This window comes from Perissodus microlepis, chromosome 14 (assembly GCF_051167445.1).
Source record: "Perissodus microlepis isolate ML-2025 ecotype Zambia chromosome 14, ASM5116744v1, whole genome shotgun sequence".
NCBI lineage: Eukaryota > Metazoa > Chordata > Actinopteri > Cichliformes > Cichlidae > Perissodus > Perissodus microlepis.
Genome location: NC_140474.1, coordinates 4,313,899 through 4,337,252, shown reverse-complemented (window position 1 = coordinate 4,337,252; position 23,354 = coordinate 4,313,899). Strand labels below are relative to the sequence as shown.

Sequence of the window (23,354 nt, the reverse complement as noted above, 5' to 3'; positions counted from 1 at the left end):
ACCCGTTTCACACATTTCATCAAATACCTCCAACAAGTGGTCTCCGATGAGATCCCAAAAGGTGATGTAAAACTCCTTTGTGAGTCCATCTATCCCAGGTACCTTGTTATTCTTCATTGTCTTTATCGCCTCGTATAGTTCGTGGTTTGTTATGCTCCTTTCCAGAAGCTTCCTTGCGTCCTCTGGTAACCTCTCTTTCAGAAAACCCAAAACCATTTCTTGAGCCCCTCTATCTACTTCTTCCACACCAAACAATGAACTGTAGTACTCCTCTACCATCTTCAAAATATTGTCCCGTCCAGTAACCGATTTCCCTTCCCTTTCCAGTTCCATAATTGCCCCTTTTTCCTCTCTCTTTTTCATTTGAGCAAAAAAATAGGCCGAGCACTTCTCCTGTTGCATATACTCCTCCTGCATAAATTTAAACATTCTTGTTTTCGCCCTCTCCTGAAACAAGACCTCCTGTTCCTTTAATAATATATTCAGTTCCTCGCTCTCTTCCCAATTTTTTTCCTTATTCCTCTGAGCTTCTATCCCTGCAATCTTTTCCTGAAGCTTCTTAAAACCCTCTTTAGAAGCCTGCGCTCTCTGTGTACTATAAGCAATTGAAAAAATTTTTATTTTCTTTTTCGTTTCTTCCCACCACCTCCCTCTGTTTTCGTACAAACCTTTCAAATCCACCCAATTTCCGAAAATTCCTCTAAATCTTTCCCTATACTCATGTTCTGTCAGAATATCATTGTTCAATTTCCAATAAGCCTTACCAAAAGTTGCTTCTCCAAAACTTACCGTTGCCCAAATTGCTTTGTGATCTGTGAAGGGGGCAGAAATTGTCCCCCCTCCTGTTACCTTTTCCTTATCTCCTACCAATATATAATCCAATCTGCTCTTCATTCCCCGACTATTTTCCCATGTGTGACCAACCCGTTTGCCTAATATCTTTCCCATCGTATCCACCAGTCTATACTTAGTCATAAAATCTCTAAGCAAAGGCGATCCACCATCCTTATCAAGTGAGCAGTTTAAGTCTCCTCCCACAATGGTCACCTTACTTGTCATAAAGCAAATGTCCAGCCCAGCGAATAGTTCTCTGCGGGCCCGTGGTTCTGCATGTGCATAAATATTGACCGCGCGACAGTGAAGTCCAGCTTTCTTGATGTCCACCACCAATACTCTGCCTTGAATTACAGAAAAGGTGTCTATAATTTTGATACTTTTCCTCCCGCGCAGGACTCCCACCCCTGATCCGTATACACTCCCCACACTCCATACTGCTTCACCTCCTCCCCACTCCTCGGTGAAAAGGAGTACGTCGCCTTCATCTCTTAAGTGTGCTTCCTGAACCATGCATATATCGAAATCACACACTGTCAAAAATTCATATACCGCTCTCCTTTTCCAGAAATTCCTCAATCCTCTAACATTTATAGACATTATTTTAATTTCACCCATTCGGCTTATAAGAGGATCAAGGAAAGACCAGTTTCCAAAAACTTACTCGCTGACCCAAACAGTGGCATAAGTTCACAGGATATAGCACCCCGCGGGGCCAGAGGAGCTTGCGCCACAAAGTAAGAGTGAGCACAGCCCTTCTTTCCCTCTGCTTTGCCGTTCATGGTGTAGACTGCATCCCCAAGCTTTCTTGGGAAAATAATGATTGTATTGTAAATTTATCCAAAACACCTTCGGTCTCACTTCCATCTTCCGTTTCGTTTTCGCTCATCGTAGCGCTCAAAGGAGTGTGCATGCACTCAGTTTGGGTCCCTTTCGGTGCGTGCCCTTCCGCCTCGCTGGTCGAAGGCTCCGCACCTACCTCTTTCCCATCTCCCCCCTCCGGGGTAGTGGTCGAGTCCCATCTCCTCCTTCTTTTTGCAGTCTTCCTCCCTGTTCTCTTAACCACTTTCCACGGCTGCTCTGCGGACTCTATGTCCTCACCCTTTCCTTTCCCTCCATCCACGTTGCTCCCCTCAGCCTCCAGTAGGGGGCCCTTCGTCCTCTTCTCTACCTCCTCCTCTGTCTCATCAGTCTTATTCTCTTCACCTGTCCGTGATTCCAAATCCACCACAGGTGCTCTCGCAGCTTCATTCCTGCTATCCTTTTCTTGCCCCAGAAAACCCTTTACTACCGCCGCATAGGGTCTGGGCTTCATGCAATCTCGTGCCATGTGTTCTTCAGACCCGCATAAGTGGCACCTCTTTGGTTCTGTGCAATCTCTTGTACTGTGGCCCATGCCATTACAGCTTCGGCACCTCACCTGGTCGCAGTGCTCAACGTCATGTCCTTTGCCACCACATTTCCTACAACTCAAGGGTTGGCCCGCATAAATAAGAAATCCTCTATCGGCACCGATAGAGAAAACCGCAGGCGGGTGTCGGAAACCGTCCTCGCTGTTTAAGTCTTCTTGTAATTTTATCCGGAATTGTCTCTTGCCTGTCCATATACTTAATCCATCTTTTATCATTCTTACCCCTGGAAACACTTTGACGTGCCTTTCCAGGAAGCACCTTATCGTCTCTTCCGATACCCACGGATTGTACATGTGTACAGTTAAGATTCTGTAATCACTTCTGTACAGTGGGGTCACCGCGTATCTTTTTAGGTCTTCGCTTACCGCTGTGTTGGCTTTCCGTCTCGCGTCCTCCGCTCTCTCTGTGGTAGTTAGCGTCACGTCATAATATTTCTTAGCTGTGCTCTGTTGTAGGCAATAGATCTCTTCTGGCTGTATGTTGAGAGCATCAAAGAGGATTCTTCTCCCAAAAGTTATCCGATCCTGGAAAGCAGCGTCTTTGTCGATCAGATCAAAACGTAATGTATTCTTCATTCCACTCCTTCTGTCCGTCTCTTCTCCATAACTGGCCGACGCAGTCGCCATATTGCTTCTCGATAAGAACAGATACTACACTTGATCTTAGCCAAAAGGCCGAGAAGCGATGGCCTCCTGCAGGTTCCTGGCTGAGCCGCCTTCTCGGGACACTTCTCGCTTGTGACGGTGCGCTCTTTCACTTGGCTCACAGGGAGGGAACCGCTTCAAATCTCCGCCCACCCACAGTACCTCAGAGGCCTGCGGAGCTCCCTGGAACTGCGCGCTTTCTTCTATTTCTTCTTTTGAACAACGAGGAGAGGGCCCAGCCAGACGGCAGACCCTGCCAAAAATAGGTGCAACTCCTTAGCCTCACTCTCCACGGAAGTCTTTAGTAAAAGGCGAAAGACTTGTACATTTTGAAGAGAAGCCAGAGTGTGTGTTTCTTTGGCCTCGCGGGAAGCCGCAGTGACTCCTCGTCCCGGCTTCCGGCGTCACGGTAGGCCCTGTTTGCTTGGCTGAAGGGGCAGATCTCAGGCCCCGCCTGCTCCGCTCCGCTCCAGAGTTCCACTTTGACAGGAGAGGGGTGACTGGAGAGGAGCACGTTCGCGGCTTCAGGCTGCTTTCTGGCTCTTGGCTTGGCAGACCTTACTTTGTTTGGCTTTCTTGCTTTTGCACAAAGTCAGCAAAGGGGGCACCGTTCCCGGAGGCGCTGCAATACCGGGTCGATGCGTGGAGCGAACGGAGCAAGCCCCTTATTCGGCTCCCTGTTCTAAAAACGCGTTTAATACGTTGCCCCCGAATCGGGGGCGTATCAGATATTAAACTGATAAGAACAGATACTACACTTGATCTTAGCCAAAAGGCCGAGAAGCGATGGCCTCCTGCAGGTTCCTGGCTGAGCCGCCTTCTCGGGACACTTCTCGCTTGTGACGGTGCGCTCTTTCACTTGGCTCACAGGGAGGGAACCGCTTCAAATCTCCGCCCACCCACAGTACCTCAGAGGCCTGCGGAGCTCCCTGGAACTGCGCGCTTTCTTCTATTTCTTCTTTTGAACAACGAGGAGAGGGCCCAGCCAGACGGCAGACCCTGCCAAAAATAGGTGCAACTCCTTAGCCTCACTCTCCACGGAAGTCTTTAGTAAAAGGCGAAAGACTTGTACGTTTTGAAGAGAAGCCAGAGTGTGTGTTTCTTTGGCCTCGCAGGAAGCCGCAGTGACTCCTCGTCCCGGCTTCCGGCGTCACGGTAGGCCCTGTTTGCTTGGCTGAAGGGGCAGATCTCAGGCCCCGCCTGCTCCGCTCCAGAGTTCCACTTTGACAGGAGAGGGGTGACTGGAGAGGAGCACGTTCGCGGCTTCAGGCTGCTTTCTGGCTCTTGGCTTGGCAGACCTTACTTTGTTTGGCTTTCTTGCTTTTGCACAAAGTCAGCAAAGGGGGCACCGTTCCCGGAGGCGCTGCAATACCGGGTCGATGCGTGGAGCGAACGGAGCGAGCCCCTTATTCGGCTCCCTGTTCTAAAAATGCGTTTAATACGTTGCCCCCGAATCGGGGGCGTATCAGATATTAAACTGATGAGAACAGATACTACACTTGATCTTAGCCAAAAGGCCGAGAAGCGATGGCCTCCTGCAGGTTCCTGGCTGAGCCGCCTTCTCGGGACACTTCTCGCTTGTGACGGTGCGCTCTTTCACTTGGCTCACAGGGAGGGAACCGCTTCAAATCTCCGCCCACCCACAGTACCTCAGAGGCCTGCGGAGCTCCCTGGAACTGCGCGCTTTCTTCTATTTCTTCTTTTGAACAACGAGGAGAGGGCCCAGCCAGACGGCAGACCCTGCCAAAAATAGGTGCAACTCCTTAGCCTCACTCTCCACGGAAGTCTTTAGTAAAAGGCGAAAGACTTGTACATTTTGAAGAGAAGCCAGAGTGTGTGTTTCTTTGGCCTCGCGGGAAGCCGCAGTGACTCCTCGTCCCGGCTTCCGGCGTCACGGTAGGCCCTGTTTGCTTGGCTGAAGGGGCAGATCTCAGGCCCCGCCTGCTCCGCTCCGCTCCAGAGTTCCACTTTGACAGGAGAGGGGTGACTGGAGAGGAGCACGTTCGCGGCTTCAGGCTGCTTTCTGGCTCTTGGCTTGGCAGACCTTACTTTGTTTGGCTTTCTTGCTTTTGCACAAAGTCAGCAAAGGGGGCACCGTTCCCGGAGGCGCTGCAATACCGGGTCGATGCGTGGAGCGAACGGAGCAAGCCCCTTATTCGGCTCCCTGTTCTAAAAACGCGTTTAATACGTTGCCCCCGAATCGGGGGCGTATCAGATATTAAACTGATAAGAACAGATACTACACTTGATCTTAGCCAAAAGGCCGAGAAGCGATGGCCTCCTGCAGGTTCCTGGCTGAGCCGCCTTCTCGGGACACTTCTCGCTTGTGACGGTGCGCTCTTTCACTTGGCTCACAGGGAGGGAACCGCTTCAAATCTCCGCCCACCCACAGTACCTCAGAGGCCTGCGGAGCTCCCTGGAACTGCGCGCTTTCTTCTATTTCTTCTTTTGAACAACGAGGAGAGGGCCCAGCCAGACGGCAGACCCTGCCAAAAATAGGTGCAACTCCTTAGCCTCACTCTCCACGGAAGTCTTTAGTAAAAGGCGAAAGACTTGTACGTTTTGAAGAGAAGCCAGAGTGTGTGTTTCTTTGGCCTCGCAGGAAGCCGCAGTGACTCCTCGTCCCGGCTTCCGGCGTCACGGTAGGCCCTGTTTGCTTGGCTGAAGGGGCAGATCTCAGGCCCCGCCTGCTCTGCTCCAGAGTTCCACTTTGACAGGAGAGGGGTGACTGGAGAGGAGCACGTTCGCGGCTTCAGGCTGCTTTCTGGCTCTTGGCTTGGCAGACCTTACTTTGTTTGGCTTTCTTGCTTTTGCACAAAGTCAGCAAAGGGGGCACCGTTCCCGGAGGCGCTGCAATACCGGGTCGATGCGTGGAGCGAACGGAGCGAGCCCCTTATTCGGCTCCCTGTTCTAAAAATGCGTTTAATACGTTGCCCCCGAATCGGGGGCGTATCAGATATTAAACTGATAAGAACAGATACTACACTTGATCTTAGCCAAAAGGCCGAGAAGCGATGGCCTCCTGCAGGTTCCTGGCTGAGCCGCCTTCTCGGGACACTTCTCGCTTGTGACGGTGCGCTCTTTCACTTGGCTCACAGGGAGGGAACCGCTTCAAATCTCCGCCCACCCACAGTACCTCAGAGGCCTGCGGAGCTCCCTGGAACTGCGCGCTTTCTTCTATTTCTTCTTTTGAACAACGAGGAGAGGGCCCAGCCAGACGGCAGACCCTGCCAAAAATAGGTGCAACTCCTTAGCCTCACTCTCCACGGAAGTCTTTAGTAAAAGGCGAAAGACTTGTACGTTTTGAAGAGAAGCCAGAGTGTGTGTTTCTTTGGCCTCGCAGGAAGCCGCAGTGACTCCTCGTCCCGGCTTCCGGCGTCACGGTAGGCCCTGTTTGCTTGGCTGAAGGGGCAGATCTCAGGCCCCGCCTGCTCCGCTCCAGAGTTCCACTTTGACAGGAGAGGGGTGACTGGAGAGGAGCACGTTCGCGGCTTCAGGCTGCTTTCTGGCTCTTGGCTTGGCAGACCTTACTTTGTTTGGCTTTCTTGCTTTTGCACAAAGTCAGCAAAGGGGGCACCGTTCCCGGAGGCGCTGCAATACCGGGTCGATGCGTGGAGCGAACGGAGCGAGCCCCTTATTCGGCTCCCTGTTCTAAAAATGCGTTTAATACGTTGCCCCCGAATCGGGGGCGTATCAGATATTAAACTGATGAGAACAGATACTACACTTGATCTTAGCCAAAAGGCCGAGAAGCGATGGCCTCCTGCAGGTTCCTGGCTGAGCCGCCTTCTCGGGACACTTCTCGCTTGTGACGGTGCGCTCTTTCACTTGGCTCACAGGGAGGGAACCGCTTCAAATCTCCGCCCACCCACAGTACCTCAGAGGCCTGCGGAGCTCCCTGGAACTGCGCGCTTTCTTCTATTTCTTCTTTTGAACAACGAGGAGAGGGCCCAGCCAGACGGCAGACCCTGCCAAAAATAGGTGCAACTCCTTAGCCTCACTCTCCACGGAAGTCTTTAGTAAAAGGCGAAAGACTTGTACATTTTGAAGAGAAGCCAGAGTGTGTGTTTCTTTGGCCTCGCGGGAAGCCGCAGTGACTCCTCGTCCCGGCTTCCGGCGTCACGGTAGGCCCTGTTTGCTTGGCTGAAGGGGCAGATCTCAGGCCCCGCCTGCTCCGCTCCGCTCCAGAGTTCCACTTTGACAGGAGAGGGGTGACTGGAGAGGAGCACGTTCGCGGCTTCAGGCTGCTTTCTGGCTCTTGGCTTGGCAGACCTTACTTTGTTTGGCTTTCTTGCTTTTGCACAAAGTCAGCAAAGGGGGCACCGTTCCCGGAGGCGCTGCAATACCGGGTCGATGCGTGGAGCGAACGGAGCAAGCCCCTTATTCGGCTCCCTGTTCTAAAAACGCGTTTAATACGTTGCCCCCGAATCGGGGGCGTATCAGATATTAAACTGATAAGAACAGATACTACACTTGATCTTAGCCAAAAGGCCGAGAAGCGATGGCCTCCTGCAGGTTCCTGGCTGAGCCGCCTTCTCGGGACACTTCTCGCTTGTGACGGTGCGCTCTTTCACTTGGCTCACAGGGAGGGAACCGCTTCAAATCTCCGCCCACCCACAGTACCTCAGAGGCCTGCGGAGCTCCCTGGAACTGCGCGCTTTCTTCTATTTCTTCTTTTGAACAACGAGGAGAGGGCCCAGCCAGACGGCAGACCCTGCCAAAAATAGGTGCAACTCCTTAGCCTCACTCTCCACGGAAGTCTTTAGTAAAAGGCGAAAGACTTGTACGTTTTGAAGAGAAGCCAGAGTGTGTGTTTCTTTGGCCTCGCAGGAAGCCGCAGTGACTCCTCGTCCCGGCTTCCGGCGTCACGGTAGGCCCTGTTTGCTTGGCTGAAGGGGCAGATCTCAGGCCCCGCCTGCTCCGCTCCAGAGTTCCACTTTGACAGGAGAGGGGTGACTGGAGAGGAGCACGTTCGCGGCTTCAGGCTGCTTTCTGGCTCTTGGCTTGGCAGACCTTACTTTGTTTGGCTTTCTTGCTTTTGCACAAAGTCAGCAAAGGGGGCACCGTTCCCGGAGGCGCTGCAATACCGGGTCGATGCGTGGAGCGAACGGAGCGAGCCCCTTATTCGGCTCCCTGTTCTAAAAATGCGTTTAATACGTTGCCCCCGAATCGGGGGCGTATCAGATATTAAACTGATGAGAACAGATACTACACTTGATCTTAGCCAAAAGGCCGAGAAGCGATGGCCTCCTGCAGGTTCCTGGCTGAGCCGCCTTCTCGGGACACTTCTCGCTTGTGACGGTGCGCTCTTTCACTTGGCTCACAGGGAGGGAACCGCTTCAAATCTCCGCCCACCCACAGTACCTCAGAGGCCTGCGGAGCTCCCTGGAACTGCGCGCTTTCTTCTATTTCTTCTTTTGAACAACGAGGAGAGGGCCCAGCCAGACGGCAGACCCTGCCAAAAATAGGTGCAACTCCTTAGCCTCACTCTCCACGGAAGTCTTTAGTAAAAGGCGAAAGACTTGTACATTTTGAAGAGAAGCCAGAGTGTGTGTTTCTTTGGCCTCGCGGGAAGCCGCAGTGACTCCTCGTCCCGGCTTCCGGCGTCACGGTAGGCCCTGTTTGCTTGGCTGAAGGGGCAGATCTCAGGCCCCGCCTGCTCCGCTCCGCTCCAGAGTTCCACTTTGACAGGAGAGGGGTGACTGGAGAGGAGCACGTTCGCGGCTTCAGGCTGCTTTCTGGCTCTTGGCTTGGCAGACCTTACTTTGTTTGGCTTTCTTGCTTTTGCACAAAGTCAGCAAAGGGGGCACCGTTCCCGGAGGCGCTGCAATACCGGGTCGATGCGTGGAGCGAACGGAGCAAGCCCCTTATTCGGCTCCCTGTTCTAAAAACGCGTTTAATACGTTGCCCCCGAATCGGGGGCGTATCAGATATTAAACTGATAAGAACAGATACTACACTTGATCTTAGCCAAAAGGCCGAGAAGCGATGGCCTCCTGCAGGTTCCTGGCTGAGCCGCCTTCTCGGGACACTTCTCGCTTGTGACGGTGCGCTCTTTCACTTGGCTCACAGGGAGGGAACCGCTTCAAATCTCCGCCCACCCACAGTACCTCAGAGGCCTGCGGAGCTCCCTGGAACTGCGCGCTTTCTTCTATTTCTTCTTTTGAACAACGAGGAGAGGGCCCAGCCAGACGGCAGACCCTGCCAAAAATAGGTGCAACTCCTTAGCCTCACTCTCCACGGAAGTCTTTAGTAAAAGGCGAAAGACTTCTACATTTTGAAGAGAAGCCAGAGTGTGTGTTTCTTTGGCCTCGCGGGAAGCCGCAGTGACTCCTCGTCCCGGCTTCCGGCGTCACGGTAGGCCCTGTTTGCTTGGCTGAAGGGGCAGATCTCAGGCCCCGCCTGCTCCGCTGCGCTCCAGAGTTCCACTTTGACAGGAGAGGGGTGACTGGAGAGGAGCACGTTCGCGGCTTCAGGCTGCTTTCTGGCTCTTGGCTTGGCAGACCTTACTTTGTTTGGCTTTCTTGCTTTTGCACAAAGTCAGCAAAGGGGGCACCGTTCCCGGAGGCGCTGCAATACCGGGTCGATGCGTGGAGCGAACGGAGCGAGCCCCTTATTCGGCTCCCTGTTCTAAAAATGCGTTTAATACGTTGCCCCCGAATCGGGGGCGTATCAGATATTAAACTGATAAGAACAGATACTACACTTGATCTTAGCCAAAAGGCCGAGAAGCGATGGCCTCCTGCAGGTTCCTGGCTGAGCCGCCTTCTCGGGACACTTCTCGCTTGTGACGGTGCGCTCTTTCACTTGGCTCACAGGGAGGGAACCGCTTCAAATCTCCGCCCACCCACAGTACCTCAGAGGCCTGCGGAGCTCCCTGGAACTGCGCGCTTTCTTCTATTTCTTCTTTTGAACAACGAGGAGAGGGCCCAGCCAGACGGCAGACCCTGCCAAAAATAGGTGCAACTCCTTAGCCTCACTCTCCACGGAAGTCTTTAGTAAAAGGCGAAAGACTTGTACGTTTTGAAGAGAAGCCAGAGTGTGTGTTTCTTTGGCCTCGCAGGAAGCCGCAGAGACTCCTCGTCCCGGCTTCCGGCGTCACGGTAGGCCCTGTTTGCTTGGCTGAAGGGGCAGATCTCAGGCCCCGCCTGCTCCGCTCCGCTCCAGAGTTCCACTTTGACAGGAGAGGGGTGACTGGAGAGGAGCACGTTCGCGGCTTCAGGCTGCTTTCTGGCTCTTGGCTTGGCAGACCTTACTTTGTTTGGCTTTCTTGCTTTTGCACAAAGTCAGCAAAGGGGGCACCGTTCCCGGAGGCGCTGCAATACCGGGTCGATGCGTGGAGCGAACGGAGCGAGCCCCTTATTCGGCTCCCTGTTCTAAAAATGCGTTTAATACGTTGCCCCCGAATCGGGGGCGTATCAGATATTAAACTGATAAGAACAGATACTACACTTGATCTTAGCCAAAAGGCCGAGAAGCGATGGCCTCCTGCAGGTTCCTGGCTGAGCCGCCTTCTCGGGACACTTCTCGCTTGTGACGGTGCGCTCTTTCACTTGGCTCACAGGGAGGGAACCGCTTCAAATCTCCGCCCACCCACAGTACCTCAGAGGCCTGCGGAGCTCCCTGGAACTGCGCGCTTTCTTCTATTTCTTCTTTTGAACAACGAGGAGAGGGCCCAGCCAGACGGCAGACCCTGCCAAAAATAGGTGCAACTCCTTAGCTTCACTCTCCACGGAAGTCTTTAGTAAAAGGCGAAAGACTTGTACGTTTTGAAGAGAAGCCAGAGTGTGTGTTTCTTTGGCCTCGCAGGAAGCCGCAGTGACTCCTCGTCCCGGCTTCCGGCGTCACGGTAGGCCCTGTTTTCTTGGCTGAAGGGGCAGATCTCAGGCCCCGCCTGCTCTGCTCCAGAGTTCCACTTTGACAGGAGAGGGGTGACTGGAGAGGAGCACGTTCGCGGCTTCAGGCTGCTTTCTGGCTCTATGCTTGGCAGACCTTACTTTGTTTGGCTTTCTTGCTTTTGCACAAAGTCAGCAAAGGGGGCACCGTTCCCGGAGGCGCTGCAATACCGGGTCGATGCGTGGAGCGAACGGAGCGAGCCCCTTATTCGGCTCCCTGTTCTAAAAATGCGTTTAATACGTTGCCCCCGAATCGCGGGCGTATCAGATATTAAACTGATAAGAACAGATACTACACTTGATCTTAGCCAAAAGGCCGAGAAGCGATGGCCTCCTGCAGGTTCCTGGCTGAGCCGCCTTCTCGGGACACTTCTCGCTTGTGACGGTGCGCTCTTTCACTTGGCTCACAGGGAGGGAACCGCTTCAAATCTCCGCCCACCCACAGTACCTCAGAGGCCTGCGGAGCTCCCTGGAACTGCGCGCTTTCGTCTATTTCTTCTTTTGAACAACGAGGAGAGGGCCCAGCCAGACGGCAGACCCTGCCAAAAATAGGTGCAACTCCTTAGCCTCACGCTCCACGGAAGTCTTTAGTGAAAGGCGAAAGACTTGTACGTTTTGAAGAGAAGCCAGAGTGTGTGTTTCTTTGGCCTCGCAGGAAGCCGCAGTGACTCCTCGTCCCGGCTTCCGGCGTCACGGTAGGCCCTGTTTGCTTGGCTGAAGGGGCAGATCTCAGGCCCCGCCTGCTCTGCTCCAGAGTTCCACTTTGACAGGAGAGGGGTGACTGGAGAGGAGCACGTTCGCGGCTTCAGGCTGCTTTCTGGCTCTTGGCTTGGCAGACCTTACTTTGTTTGGCTTTCTTGCTTTTGCACAAAGTCAGCAAAGGGGGCACCGTTCCCGGAGGCGCTGCAATACCGGGTCGATGCGCGGAGCGAACGGAGCGAGCCCCTTATTCGGCTCCCTGTTCTAAAAATGCGTTTAATACGTTGCCCCCGAATCGGGGGCGTATCAGATATTAAACTGATAAGAACAGATTTTTCTTTCGAAAAGTTTTTTTTTTTATTGGCACTCAAACATAAATAACCAAACACAGTCATCTCATAAAATTCAATTTCTGCCTAGTTTCAAAAATTGCTTTGTTTTTTAAAAAAGGGGGCCTGTGCAGGAGCGATGTGCCTCGCTGTTAAAAACAGCTTTTAGGACCCATCCCATCCTTTCAAACTGTCCTGGTGCTCAGAGGGGATCCCCACCCCTTTGCTCCTTCCCACCTGCCTCTCCCGGAGAGCCAGGCCGCCGCTGCTTTGACCTTACTGTGTGTGGCACCGACTCCTCCGTCCGAATGGGCACAGAGGCGATTCTTCTTTGTGGTTGCTTCTTAGGCTTGCCGCTTGCAGCACAGGTCTCTTTGATTGTTGCTGCTGCCATTCGGAGAGCAGCCACGGGGGGGATCTGCATGTGCTTGCTTACCAGCAAGTTCCTGGAGGTCCAAATGGCGTCTTTGATGGCGGCGAGAGTAAGCCACTGCTTCTCAAAGTCTTTCCTTTGTGCTTTTGATCCCTGGCTCACCCCATAGAGCACTAACTGTGCTGTTAGGACCTCCCTTGCTGGTAAGTACGGGAATTGCGAGGAGCCGGCCTTTGCCCACTGGTCTACGGCAGCGCTGCACTCCCAGAGCAGATGCCTCACCGACTCAGGCGCGCCACAACCAGGTCGGGGACACATGGATGTTGCAGACATGCCCCGGGAGTGCATGACGGACCTGACTGGGAGAATCCCATGGGCCACCATCCAGGACAGATCCCGGAGGTTGTTCGAAAGAATGGGATGGTTCACCAAGCGCCACACATCTGTGGCCTCTCCGATTGAGAGGCCGCGCACTGGAATCACAGATTCTCGCTCCTGCACAACAGAAATAAGAGACCGGTGTTTAGTTAAAATGTTCAAGTCTTCATTTTCCAAATTAAAAGAGACTAAAAATGACTTTAACTCAGCATAGGCTGGAGGGAGGCTAAAGGAGACGGGTACTTTAAGATCCACTGGTATCAGTTTCTTCTGTCTTAAGTAGCTCCCCATCCAAAATCTGACCCACGCCTGTGTTTTGGAGTTACTGGAACGGGCCGTAGCCTGCCTCATGTGGCTGCTGGTATAGAGACTTCCTACAAACAAATACAAGTCTGGAACCCCTTTTCCTCCATTCTCTTTCATTTTCTTCATTGTTCCCCTTCCAAGTCTTTCCCATTTAGAACCCCATAAAAAGTAAAAAATGGCCCGTTCCAGTTCTAAAAGCACTTTTCTGGGTGGGATAAAAACTGAGCTGACTAATGAAAGCAGGGGTAAAATCACTGCTTTGATGATTAAACCTTGCCCCCCAAAGTCAACGTTCTCAGTCCCCAGTACCCCAGTCGTTGCTTCGCTTTCCCTATAATGTCAGGCCAATTGGTCTTTCCTCCTCCTTCCTTGTCAAACTTAATCCCTAAAATCCTCTGGTCGTTTTGTATAACATTCATCTCAAGTCCGGTCAACTCTGTAGCCCCCCATGGTCCATAAAATTGTGCCTGAGTCTTACTCTTGTTAAGCTTTGAAGCTGAAGCCTTCCCAAACCAGTCGGTTACGTCAAAAGTCCTTTTTACTGACGAAAGGTCTGTACATAAAATATTGATGTCATCCATGTACAGAACACATTTTGTTGTTTGTCCGCCACTCCCTGGTATTTCCAACCCATTTATTCCTTTGTCCCTTCTCAAGATCTGCGCCAGTGGTTCTATGCAGATAACATAAAGGAGTGCAGATAACGGACAGCCCTGACGGACACCGCAGTGTAAATCTATCGCTTTTGTCAGGATCCCGTTAACAACAAATCTACTGCCAATCCCCTTATATAGCAGTTTCACCCAAGAGATAAACTGTTCTGGAAACCCCATCTTTTGCAGCACTCTAAAGAGGTACTGGTGCGAGATCCGATCAAAAGCTTTCTCGAAGTCTAAATTTAAGACAATTAACCGAATGTTTCTGTCTCTCGCAAAACAGATGGTGTCTCTGATCAATACGAGGCTGTCTGTGATCTTTCTACCTTTAACAGCGCAGGCTTGATCCGGGTGGATTATCTGGCTTAAAACAGGACGTATCCGTGCTGCTAAAAGTTTACTAAAAAATTTACAGTCGCAATTTAAAAGAGCAATTGGTCTCCAGTTTTTTAAGTCAGTCTTGTCTTTGCCTTTATGAATAAGAGTGACTATCCCTATTCTAAAGCTGTCAGGTAGTCTGTCAAGTCGGCTAAATTCTGTAAAAACAGTAAGTAGGTCCGACGCTAAAATGTCCCAAAAGGTCAGGTAAAATTCAATCGGAAGTCCGTCTATTCCTGGGGACTTCCCGCTTTTAAAACTATTGAGACACTGATTGAGCTCAGTTAGTGTAAAGCCTTGACTTAAAAAACCATTATCCTCAACAGTCTTTTCAATAAACTCCAAGGTCTGTGTAATAGTCTCTGCATTAACATTTTTTTCATCATACAACTCTTTGTAATAATCTTCAACCACCTGCATGATGTCCTTGGTATTTTTGACTTTCTGTCCAGTTTTATTACTTAGTTGAGAAATAAAACCAGATTTGCTCATAATTTTCTTGAAGAAGTATCTTGTGCATTTTTCACCTTCTTCTCTCTCTTTTTCCCTGCTTCTTAAAATGACGCCCATACTTTTTATGTCTGCAATTTCCTGCATTTCTTCCTTGACTTCTTTGATTTCGTCATTAAAATTGATCCCCTGTTGGTTTAAAAGATAATACCTTTGTAGTCGTTTCTGCAGCCCCATCATGCGTCTGTTCTCAGCAGCCTTCTTCCTTTTCCCAGCCTGTCTAAAAAATAACTGTGTCCGTCCTTTAACCATTTCCCACCACAGTGCACGTGTTTCGTAAAAGTCCTGAAGGGTCTGCCACTCACGATACTGCTCCCTGTACTGGCTGACCAGATTCTGGTCCTCCAGCAGGGAGCAGTTGAGTCTCCACAGTCCTCTCCCCATCGTCACACCCGAAGCCAGTGTGATAGTACTGGACAGCATCAAGTGATCGGAAAAGAAAACAGGCGTCAGTCTAGCATCAGTTGGTGAACAGTCTCTCACAAACAGGTAATCGATACGAGAGGCCCTAGAGCCGTCACCACTGACCCAGGTGAAGCCCTCCTCCCTGGGATGCATTGCTGTAAAACAGTCAGTAAGTTTAAAATCCCTAACCATCCCCTGCAAAAAAAGTGACGTCTTATCAACTTTAAAATCTTGCCTGGCTCGTTTCCTATCCTTTCTGCTTAAAACACAGTTAAAATCTCCCCCAACTACTAAAGGCACCCTCCCAAGCATGTGGGGCTGCAGTTCCTCTAAAAGGTCATACCTTTCATGCTTGTCATTAAACCCATAAATATTTAAGAGGTTAAAATCCTTTCCCATAAAAGTCAAATTTACTAAAAGCGCTCTTCCTTCTCTCACCACAGTGCTCCCCTTTACCAGAACAAGACGGTTTTGGATTAAAATGGCCACTCCATCATTTTTATTTTCATTTGACCCACTCCATATTGATGGTTGTGGCCACATGTCCTGCCACTGGGTATATGCTTTTGAAAAAGGTATTGCACATTCCTGAATTAAAATCACATCTGACGTTATGGTATTTAAAAAGGATAAAACACTCTGGGCTCTCATTTTGGTCTTAACACTTCTAACATTAATAGTTGAGAAGGTGAGAGCCATGAGTAATGATAAAAAGGACAAGCTGACCATTTTTAGAGGTTAAAAGGAGTTGATTCTCATCAAGAGAAGACTTAACCCAAGCTTCGGGGATCTTAAAATCAGTTTATTTCTCGTGAACAGAGCTCTTCCTTCACCTCGCATGGTTCGGGAGGAAGGGTAGGAGCTCTATTCCCCTTACGGACTCTGGGAGACGGCCTCTGCTGCAACGCTGCATTTACCATACGGTCCTTGGGGGTTGATTGCAGAACTATATTGAGAAAGGAGACCTCATTTGGTGAGTCGGGGGGGAAAATCCTGGAGTCTCCCCCAGAGGAACTCTCTGAAGGTGCTTCAAGTCTTCCCCTTTTTCCTGAGACAATTGTCCCAGAAGACAACTCTGATGCCGTCCTCTTTGCCAACTGGGCATCAGGGAGGGGCTGATCCTGAGTACTGTCAATTGAAATGCTTTCATCTTCTTGTGCTCCACTCTCAACCTGCCTGCCCTCCCCCTCCTCTGAGGTTTCTGGTTGGGCAGGCATTTCATGCCCCTCCCCATTTCCCGCCTCCCCCTGTTCATCTCCTCCATTCACAAGTTTTGGCGGGAAATTCAAATTTTCAAGCCCAGCTGCATCAATTAGTTCTTCCTCATTGCCTAATTCGTTCAAGTTTTGCTCTTTTGTCGGTTTTTTTTCCTTAAGTTTATTTGCAAATGACCTAGGGCAGTTTCTGAAGAGATGGTCCTCTCCTCCACACAGATTACACTTGCGGTTATTTCTACATTCAGTAAAAGTATGCCCTCTTTCTTTACATTTTCCACAAATGATTACCTCACATGCTTCTACCAAGTGCCCATGCTCCCCACACCTCCGGCAGAGCTTTGGTTGCCCCTGATAATGAATGTAGCCTCTGTTGTCCCCCAGAACTATCATGGATGGGAGATGTTTCAGGCCCCGAAACCCATGGAGGTCTTCCCATTGTTGTATGGGGACCTTCCATGCGCAGTTCCAGATTCCATCTACATCCCTCACCTTCATAGCCTGGCCTTTCACAGTGCAGTATCTTCCCAGCCACAAGCAAATATCTTCAGCATTAACAGTTTCATTGAACATTCTAACAATCACCGTTTTCAAGGTGTTGTCAGTCAGTTTCTCAACGTTAAATGCTTCAAATTGAGGTTTCACATTCTCATACCTTATCCAAAAATCTTTTAGCAATGCGCTTGAACAAAAACTCACGTCAAATCCTTTGTTGAAAGGGAGGGTCAGGATACAGTTAAGTTCATTTGGTGAAAACTTCAGCACTTGCTGAATCATCTTCCTGGAAAAGTCCAATCTAGACATCTTTGGCAATTCTCCTAATTTTCCATTTAAGATAAAACGCACACTGTGGTGCCTCCGCATGCCGGCATGGTTGGTCGCCATGGTGGAGGCACCAAAAAGCTAGCAAGTGTCCTTAAAACAGTAAAAGATTATAACACAACAAAAAATACTTTCCAAAACACAAATACCAACGACACTTACCTTTAAAAGTGGGAGAAAGCAATGTTTTACCTACTACAAGCTAAAACAGGCAGACTCCACACACCCAAAGGAGGCGAACGCAGTCTTAGCCAAAAGGCCGAGAAGCGATGGCCTTCTGCAGGTTCCTGGCTGAGGTGGCTGATGCGTGGAGCGAACGGAACGAGCCCCTTATTCTGCTCCCTGTTCTAAAACTGCGTTTAATACGTTGCCCCCGAATCGGGGGCGTATCAGATATTAAACTGATAAGAACAGATACTACACTTGATCTTAGCCAAAAGGCCGAGAAGCGATGGCCTCCTGCAGGTTCCTGGCTGAGCCGCCTTCTCGGGACACTTCTCGCTTGTGACGGTGCGCTCTTTCACTTGGCTCACAGGGAGGGAACCGCTTCAAATCTCCGCCCACCCACAGTACCTCAGAGGCCTGCGGAGCTCCCTGGAACTGCGCGCTTTCTTCTATTTCTTCTTTTGAACAACGAGGAGAGGGCCCAGCCAGACGGCAGACCCTGCCAAAAATAGGTGCAACTCCTTAGCTTCACTCTCCACGGAAGTCTTTAGTAAAAGGCGAAAGACTTGTACGTTTTGAAGAGAAGCCAGAGTGTGTGTTTCTTTGGCCTCGCAGGAAGCCGCAGTGACTCCTCGTCCCGGCTTCCGGCGTCACGGTAGGCCCTGTTTTCTTGGCTGAAGGGGCAGATCTCAGGCCCCGCCTGCTCTGCTCCAGAGTTCCACTTTGACAGGAGAGGGGTGACTGGAGAGGAGCACGTTCGCGGCTTCAGGCTGCTTTCTGGCTCTATGCTTGGCAGACCTTACTTTGTTTGGCTTTCTTGCTTTTGCACAAAGTCAGCAAAGGGGGCACCGTTCCCGGAGGCGCTGCAATACCGGGTCGATGCGTGGAGCGAACGGAGCGAGCCCCTTATTCGGCTCCCTGTTCTAAAAATGCGTTTAATACGTTGCCCCCGAATCGCGGGCGTATCAGATATTAAACTGATAAGAACAGATACTACACTTGATCTTAGCCAAAAGGCCGAGAAGCGATGGCCTCCTGCAGGTTCCTGGCTGAGCCGCCTTCTCGGGACACTTCTCGCTTGTGACGGTGCGCTCTTTCACTTGGCTCACAGGGAGGGAACCGCTTCAAATCTCCGCCCACCCACAGTACCTCAGAGGCCTGCGGAGCTCCCTGGAACTGCGCGCTTTCGTCTATTTCTTCTTTTGAACAACGAGGAGAGGGCCCAGCCAGACGGCAGACCCTGCCAAAAATAGGTGCAACTCCTTAGCCTCACGCTCCACGGAAGTCTTTAGTGAAAGGCGAAAGACTTGTACGTTTTGAAGAGAAGCCAGAGTGTGTGTTTCTTTGGCCTCGCAGGAAGCCGCAGTGACTCCTCGTCCCGGCTTCCGGCGTCACGGTAGGCCCTGTTTGCTTGGCTGAAGGGGCAGATCTCAGGCCCCGCCTGCTCTGCTCCAGAGTTCCACTTTGACAGGAGAGGGGTGACTGGAGAGGAGCACGTTCGCGGCTTCAGGCTGCTTTCTGGCTCTTGGCTTGGCAGACCTTACTTTGTTTGGCTTTCTTGCTTTTGCACAAAGTCAGCAAAGGGGGCACCGTTCCCGGAGGCGCTGCAATACCGGGTCGATGCGCGGAGCGAACGGAGCGAGCCCCTTATTCGGCTCCCTGTTCTAAAAATGCGTTTAATACGTTGCCCCCGAATCGGGGGCGTATCAGATATTAAACTGATAAGAACAGATTTTTCTTTCGAAAAGTTTTTTTTTTTATTGGCACTCAAACATAAATAACCAAACACAGTCATCTCATAAAATTCAATTTCTGCCTAGTTTCAAAAATTGCTTTGTTTTTTAAAAAAGGGGGCCTGTGCAGGAGCGATGTGCCTCGCTGTTAAAAACAGCTTTTAGGACCCATCCCATCCTTTCAAACTGTCCTGGTGCTCAGAGGGGATCCCCACCCCTTTGCTCCTTCCCACCTGCCTCTCCCGGAGAGCCAGGCCGCCGCTGCTTTGACCTTACTGTGTGTGGCACCGACTCCTCCGTCCGAATGGGCACAGAGGCGATTCTTCTTTGTGGTTGCTTCTTAGGCTTGCCGCTTGCAGCACAGGTCTCTTTGATTGTTGCTGCTGCCATTCGGAGAGCAGCCACGGGGGGGATCTGCATGTGCTTGCTTACCAGCAAGTTCCTGGAGGTCCAAATGGCGTCTTTGATGGCGGCGAGAGTAAGCCACTGCTTCTCAAAGTCTTTCCTTTGTGCTTTTGATCCCTGGCTCACCCCATAGAGCACTAACTGTGCTGTTAGGACCTCCCTTGCTGGTAAGTACGGGAATTGCGAGGAGCCGGCCTTTGCCCACTGGTCTACGGCAGCGCTGCACTCCCAGAGCAGATGCCTCACCGACTCAGGCGCGCCACAACCAGGTCGGGGACACATGGATGTTGCAGACATGCCCCGGGAGTGCATGACGGACCTGACTGGGAGAATCCCATGGGCCACCATCCAGGACAGATCCCGGAGGTTGTTCGAAAGAATGGGATGGTTCACCAAGCGCCACACATCTGTGGCCTCTCCGATTGAGAGGCCGCGCACTGGAATCACAGATTCTCGCTCCTGCACAACAGAAATAAGAGACCGGTGTTTAGTTAAAATGTTCAAGTCTTCATTTTCCAAATTAAAAGAGACTAAAAATGACTTTAACTCAGCATAGGCTGGAGGGAGGCTAAAGGAGACGGGTACTTTAAGATCCACTGGTATCAGTTTCTTCTGTCTTAAGTAGCTCCCCATCCAAAATCTGACCCACGCCTGTGTTTTGGAGTTACTGGAACGGGCCGTAGCCTGCCTCATGTGGCTGCTGGTATAGAGACTTCCTACAAACAAATACAAGTCTGGAACCCCTTTTCCTCCATTCTCTTTCATTTTCTTCATTGTTCCCCTTCCAAGTCTTTCCCATTTAGAACCCCATAAAAAGTAAAAAATGGCCCGTTCCAGTTCTAAAAGCACTTTTCTGGGTGGGATAAAAACTGAGCTGACTAATGAAAGCAGGGGTAAAATCACTGCTTTGATGATTAAACCTTGCCCCCCAAAGTCAACGTTCTCAGTCCCCAGTACCCCAGTCGTTGCTTCGCTTTCCCTATAATGTCAGGCCAATTGGTCTTTCCTCCTCCTTCCTTGTCAAACTTAATCCCTAAAATCCTCTGGTCGTTTTGTATAACATTCATCTCAAGTCCGGTCAACTCTGTAGCCCCCCATGGTCCATAAAATTGTGCCTGAGTCTTACTCTTGTTAAGCTTTGAAGCTGAAGCCTTCCCAAACCAGTCGGTTACGTCAAAAGTCCTTTTTACTGACGAAAGGTCTGTACATAAAATATTGATGTCATCCATGTACAGAACACATTTTGTTGTTTGTCCGCCACTCCCTGGTATTTCCAACCCATTTATTCCTTTGTCCCTTCTCAAGATCTGCGCCAGTGGTTCTATGCAGATAACATAAAGGAGTGCAGATAACGGACAGCCCTGACGGACACCGCAGTGTAAATCTATCGCTTTTGTCAGGATCCCGTTAACAACAAATCTACTGCCAATCCCCTTATATAGCAGTTTCACCCAAGAGATAAACTGTTCTGGAAACCCCATCTTTTGCAGCACTCTAAAGAGGTACTGGTGCGAGATCCGATCAAAAGCTTTCTCGAAGTCTAAATTTAAGACAATTAACCGAATGTTTCTGTCTCTCGCAAAACAGATGGTGTCTCTGATCAATACGAGGCTGTCTGTGATCTTTCTACCTTTAACAGCGCAGGCTTGATCCGGGTGGATTATCTGGCTTAAAACAGGACGTATCCGTGCTGCTAAAAGTTTACTAAAAAATTTACAGTCGCAATTTAAAAGAGCAATTGGTCTCCAGTTTTTTAAGTCAGTCTTGTCTTTGCCTTTATGAATAAGAGTGACTATCCCTATTCTAAAGCTGTCAGGTAGTCTGTCAAGTCGGCTAAATTCTGTAAAAACAGTAAGTAGGTCCGACGCTAAAATGTCCCAAAAGGTCAGGTAAAATTCAATCGGAAGTCCGTCTATTCCTGGGGACTTCCCGCTTTTAAAACTATTGAGACACTGATTGAGCTCAGTTAGTGTAAAGCCTTGACTTAAAAAACCATTATCCTCAACAGTCTTTTCAATAAACTCCAAGGTCTGTGTAATAGTCTCTGCATTAACATTTTTTTCATCATACAACTCTTTGTAATAATCTTCAACCACCTGCATGATGTCCTTGGTATTTTTGACTTTCTGTCCAGTTTTATTACTTAGTTGAGAAATAAAACCAGATTTGCTCATAATTTTCTTGAAGAAGTATCTTGTGCATTTTTCACCTTCTTCTCTCTCTTTTTCCCTGCTTCTTAAAATGACGCCCATACTTTTTATGTCTGCAATTTCCTGCATTTCTTCCTTGACTTCTTTGATTTCGTCATTAAAATTGATCCCCTGTTGGTTTAAAAGATAATACCTTTGTAGTCGTTTCTGCAGCCCCATCATGCGTCTGTTCTCAGCAGCCTTCTTCCTTTTCCCAGCCTGTCTAAAAAATAACTGTGTCCGTCCTTTAACCATTTCCCACCACAGTGCACGTGTTTCGTAAAAGTCCTGAAGGGTCTGCCACTCACGATACTGCTCCCTGTACTGGCTGACCAGATTCTGGTCCTCCAGCAGGGAGCAGTTGAGTCTCCACAGTCCTCTCCCCATCGTCACACCCGAAGCCAGTGTGATAGTACTGGACAGCATCAAGTGATCGGAAAAGAAAACAGGCGTCAGTCTAGCATCAGTTGGTGAACAGTCTCTCACAAACAGGTAATCGATACGAGAGGCCCTAGAGCCGTCACCACTGACCCAGGTGAAGCCCTCCTCCCTGGGATGCATTGCTGTAAAACAGTCAGTAAGTTTAAAATCCCTAACCATCCCCTGCAAAAAAAGTGACGTCTTATCAACTTTAAAATCTTGCCTGGCTCGTTTCCTATCCTTTCTGCTTAAAACACAGTTAAAATCTCCCCCAACTACTAAAGGCACCCTCCCAAGCATGTGGGGCTGCAGTTCCTCTAAAAGGTCATACCTTTCATGCTTGTCATTAAACCCATAAATATTTAAGAGGTTAAAATCCTTTCCCATAAAAGTCAAATTTACTAAAAGCGCTCTTCCTTCTCTCACCACAGTGCTCCCCTTTACCAGAACAAGACGGTTTTGGATTAAAATGGCCACTCCATCATTTTTATTTTCATTTGACCCACTCCATATTGATGGTTGTGGCCACATGTCCTGCCACTGGGTATATGCTTTTGAAAAAGGTATTGCACATTCCTGAATTAAAATCACATCTGACGTTATGGTATTTAAAAAGGATAAAACACTCTGGGCTCTCATTTTGGTCTTAACACTTCTAACATTAATAGTTGAGAAGGTGAGAGCCATGAGTAATGATAAAAAGGACAAGCTGACCATTTTTAGAGGTTAAAAGGAGTTGATTCTCATCAAGAGAAGACTTAACCCAAGCTTCGGGGATCTTAAAATCAGTTTATTTCTCGTGAACAGAGCTCTTCCTTCACCTCGCATGGTTCGGGAGGAAGGGTAGGAGCTCTATTCCCCTTACGGACTCTGGGAGACGGCCTCTGCTGCAACGCTGCATTTACCATACGGTCCTTGGGGGTTGATTGCAGAACTATATTGAGAAAGGAGACCTCATTTGGTGAGTCGGGGGGGAAAATCCTGGAGTCTCCCCCAGAGGAACTCTCTGAAGGTGCTTCAAGTCTTCCCCTTTTTCCTGAGACAATTGTCCCAGAAGACAACTCTGATGCCGTCCTCTTTGCCAACTGGGCATCAGGGAGGGGCTGATCCTGAGTACTGTCAATTGAAATGCTTTCATCTTCTTGTGCTCCACTCTCAACCTGCCTGCCCTCCCCCTCCTCTGAGGTTTCTGGTTGGGCAGGCATTTCATGCCCCTCCCCATTTCCCGCCTCCCCCTGTTCATCTCCTCCATTCACAAGTTTTGGCGGGAAATTCAAATTTTCAAGCCCAGCTGCATCAATTAGTTCTTCCTCATTGCCTAATTCGTTCAAGTTTTGCTCTTTTGTCGGTTTTTTTTCCTTAAGTTTATTTGCAAATGACCTAGGGCAGTTTCTGAAGAGATGGTCCTCTCCTCCACACAGATTACACTTGCGGTTATTTCTACATTCAGTAAAAGTATGCCCTCTTTCTTTACATTTTCCACAAATGATTACCTCACATGCTTCTACCAAGTGCCCATGCTCCCCACACCTCCGGCAGAGCTTTGGTTGCCCCTGATAATGAATGTAGCCTCTGTTGTCCCCCAGA

General features: G+C 49.9%; 26 non-coding genes and 6 pseudogenes across 26 annotated transcripts; all 32 read right to left on the bottom strand.

The window, feature by feature from the left end:
• Positions 1–2,832: 2,832 nt before the first annotated feature.
• LOC146373129 (U2 spliceosomal RNA) lies at positions 2,833–2,932 on the bottom strand (annotated as a pseudogene).
• Positions 2,933–3,126: 194 nt separating this feature from the next.
• On the bottom strand, positions 3,127–3,239 carry LOC146373128 (U5 spliceosomal RNA). Its single transcript, XR_014802408.1, has one exon. It is a non-coding gene; the product is annotated as a U5 spliceosomal RNA (small nuclear RNA).
• Positions 3,240–3,487: 248 nt separating this feature from the next.
• Positions 3,488–3,678, bottom strand: LOC146373127 (U2 spliceosomal RNA). The gene has a single exon (XR_014802450.1). It is a non-coding gene; the product is annotated as a U2 spliceosomal RNA (small nuclear RNA).
• Positions 3,679–3,872: 194 nt separating this feature from the next.
• LOC146373126 (U5 spliceosomal RNA) lies at positions 3,873–3,985 on the bottom strand. Its single transcript, XR_014802358.1, has one exon. It is a non-coding gene; the product is annotated as a U5 spliceosomal RNA (small nuclear RNA).
• A 243-nt stretch (positions 3,986–4,228) lies between these two features.
• LOC146373125 (U2 spliceosomal RNA) lies at positions 4,229–4,419 on the bottom strand. The gene has a single exon (XR_014802548.1). It is a non-coding gene; the product is annotated as a U2 spliceosomal RNA (small nuclear RNA).
• Positions 4,420–4,613: 194 nt separating this feature from the next.
• On the bottom strand, positions 4,614–4,726 carry LOC146373124 (U5 spliceosomal RNA). The gene has a single exon (XR_014802407.1). It is a non-coding gene; the product is annotated as a U5 spliceosomal RNA (small nuclear RNA).
• A 248-nt stretch (positions 4,727–4,974) lies between these two features.
• On the bottom strand, positions 4,975–5,165 carry LOC146373123 (U2 spliceosomal RNA). The gene has a single exon (XR_014802448.1). It is a non-coding gene; the product is annotated as a U2 spliceosomal RNA (small nuclear RNA).
• A 194-nt stretch (positions 5,166–5,359) lies between these two features.
• On the bottom strand, positions 5,360–5,472 carry LOC146373122 (U5 spliceosomal RNA). Its single transcript, XR_014802357.1, has one exon. It is a non-coding gene; the product is annotated as a U5 spliceosomal RNA (small nuclear RNA).
• Positions 5,473–5,715: 243 nt separating this feature from the next.
• Positions 5,716–5,906, bottom strand: LOC146373121 (U2 spliceosomal RNA). Its single transcript, XR_014802489.1, has one exon. It is a non-coding gene; the product is annotated as a U2 spliceosomal RNA (small nuclear RNA).
• A 194-nt stretch (positions 5,907–6,100) lies between these two features.
• LOC146373120 (U5 spliceosomal RNA) lies at positions 6,101–6,213 on the bottom strand. The gene has a single exon (XR_014802356.1). It is a non-coding gene; the product is annotated as a U5 spliceosomal RNA (small nuclear RNA).
• A 243-nt stretch (positions 6,214–6,456) lies between these two features.
• LOC146373119 (U2 spliceosomal RNA) lies at positions 6,457–6,647 on the bottom strand. The gene has a single exon (XR_014802547.1). It is a non-coding gene; the product is annotated as a U2 spliceosomal RNA (small nuclear RNA).
• A 194-nt stretch (positions 6,648–6,841) lies between these two features.
• Positions 6,842–6,954, bottom strand: LOC146373118 (U5 spliceosomal RNA). The gene has a single exon (XR_014802406.1). It is a non-coding gene; the product is annotated as a U5 spliceosomal RNA (small nuclear RNA).
• A 248-nt stretch (positions 6,955–7,202) lies between these two features.
• LOC146373117 (U2 spliceosomal RNA) lies at positions 7,203–7,393 on the bottom strand. The gene has a single exon (XR_014802447.1). It is a non-coding gene; the product is annotated as a U2 spliceosomal RNA (small nuclear RNA).
• Positions 7,394–7,587: 194 nt separating this feature from the next.
• On the bottom strand, positions 7,588–7,700 carry LOC146373116 (U5 spliceosomal RNA). Its single transcript, XR_014802355.1, has one exon. It is a non-coding gene; the product is annotated as a U5 spliceosomal RNA (small nuclear RNA).
• Positions 7,701–7,943: 243 nt separating this feature from the next.
• LOC146373115 (U2 spliceosomal RNA) lies at positions 7,944–8,134 on the bottom strand. Its single transcript, XR_014802546.1, has one exon. It is a non-coding gene; the product is annotated as a U2 spliceosomal RNA (small nuclear RNA).
• A 194-nt stretch (positions 8,135–8,328) lies between these two features.
• Positions 8,329–8,441, bottom strand: LOC146373114 (U5 spliceosomal RNA). Its single transcript, XR_014802405.1, has one exon. It is a non-coding gene; the product is annotated as a U5 spliceosomal RNA (small nuclear RNA).
• A 248-nt stretch (positions 8,442–8,689) lies between these two features.
• LOC146373113 (U2 spliceosomal RNA) lies at positions 8,690–8,880 on the bottom strand. The gene has a single exon (XR_014802446.1). It is a non-coding gene; the product is annotated as a U2 spliceosomal RNA (small nuclear RNA).
• Positions 8,881–9,074: 194 nt separating this feature from the next.
• On the bottom strand, positions 9,075–9,187 carry LOC146373112 (U5 spliceosomal RNA). The gene has a single exon (XR_014802429.1). It is a non-coding gene; the product is annotated as a U5 spliceosomal RNA (small nuclear RNA).
• Positions 9,188–9,435: 248 nt separating this feature from the next.
• On the bottom strand, positions 9,436–9,626 carry LOC146373111 (U2 spliceosomal RNA). The gene has a single exon (XR_014802488.1). It is a non-coding gene; the product is annotated as a U2 spliceosomal RNA (small nuclear RNA).
• A 194-nt stretch (positions 9,627–9,820) lies between these two features.
• LOC146373110 (U5 spliceosomal RNA) lies at positions 9,821–9,933 on the bottom strand. Its single transcript, XR_014802353.1, has one exon. It is a non-coding gene; the product is annotated as a U5 spliceosomal RNA (small nuclear RNA).
• A 248-nt stretch (positions 9,934–10,181) lies between these two features.
• On the bottom strand, positions 10,182–10,372 carry LOC146373109 (U2 spliceosomal RNA). The gene has a single exon (XR_014802487.1). It is a non-coding gene; the product is annotated as a U2 spliceosomal RNA (small nuclear RNA).
• Positions 10,373–10,566: 194 nt separating this feature from the next.
• LOC146373108 (U5 spliceosomal RNA) lies at positions 10,567–10,679 on the bottom strand. Its single transcript, XR_014802482.1, has one exon. It is a non-coding gene; the product is annotated as a U5 spliceosomal RNA (small nuclear RNA).
• A 243-nt stretch (positions 10,680–10,922) lies between these two features.
• Positions 10,923–11,113, bottom strand: LOC146373107 (U2 spliceosomal RNA). The gene has a single exon (XR_014802558.1). It is a non-coding gene; the product is annotated as a U2 spliceosomal RNA (small nuclear RNA).
• Positions 11,114–11,307: 194 nt separating this feature from the next.
• LOC146373106 (U5 spliceosomal RNA) lies at positions 11,308–11,420 on the bottom strand. The gene has a single exon (XR_014802436.1). It is a non-coding gene; the product is annotated as a U5 spliceosomal RNA (small nuclear RNA).
• A 243-nt stretch (positions 11,421–11,663) lies between these two features.
• Positions 11,664–11,836, bottom strand: LOC146373105 (U2 spliceosomal RNA; annotated as a pseudogene).
• A 162-nt stretch (positions 11,837–11,998) lies between these two features.
• Positions 11,999–16,036, bottom strand: LOC146373104 (uncharacterized; annotated as a pseudogene).
• Positions 16,037–17,147: 1,111 nt separating this feature from the next.
• Positions 17,148–17,308, bottom strand: LOC146373103 (U2 spliceosomal RNA; annotated as a pseudogene).
• Positions 17,309–17,502: 194 nt separating this feature from the next.
• LOC146373102 (U5 spliceosomal RNA) lies at positions 17,503–17,615 on the bottom strand. The gene has a single exon (XR_014802471.1). It is a non-coding gene; the product is annotated as a U5 spliceosomal RNA (small nuclear RNA).
• Positions 17,616–17,858: 243 nt separating this feature from the next.
• LOC146373101 (U2 spliceosomal RNA) lies at positions 17,859–18,049 on the bottom strand. Its single transcript, XR_014802557.1, has one exon. It is a non-coding gene; the product is annotated as a U2 spliceosomal RNA (small nuclear RNA).
• A 194-nt stretch (positions 18,050–18,243) lies between these two features.
• Positions 18,244–18,356, bottom strand: LOC146373100 (U5 spliceosomal RNA). Its single transcript, XR_014802435.1, has one exon. It is a non-coding gene; the product is annotated as a U5 spliceosomal RNA (small nuclear RNA).
• A 243-nt stretch (positions 18,357–18,599) lies between these two features.
• Positions 18,600–18,772, bottom strand: LOC146373099 (U2 spliceosomal RNA; annotated as a pseudogene).
• Positions 18,773–18,934: 162 nt separating this feature from the next.
• On the bottom strand, positions 18,935–22,972 carry LOC146373098 (uncharacterized; annotated as a pseudogene).
• Positions 22,973–23,354: the final 382 nt, after the last annotated feature.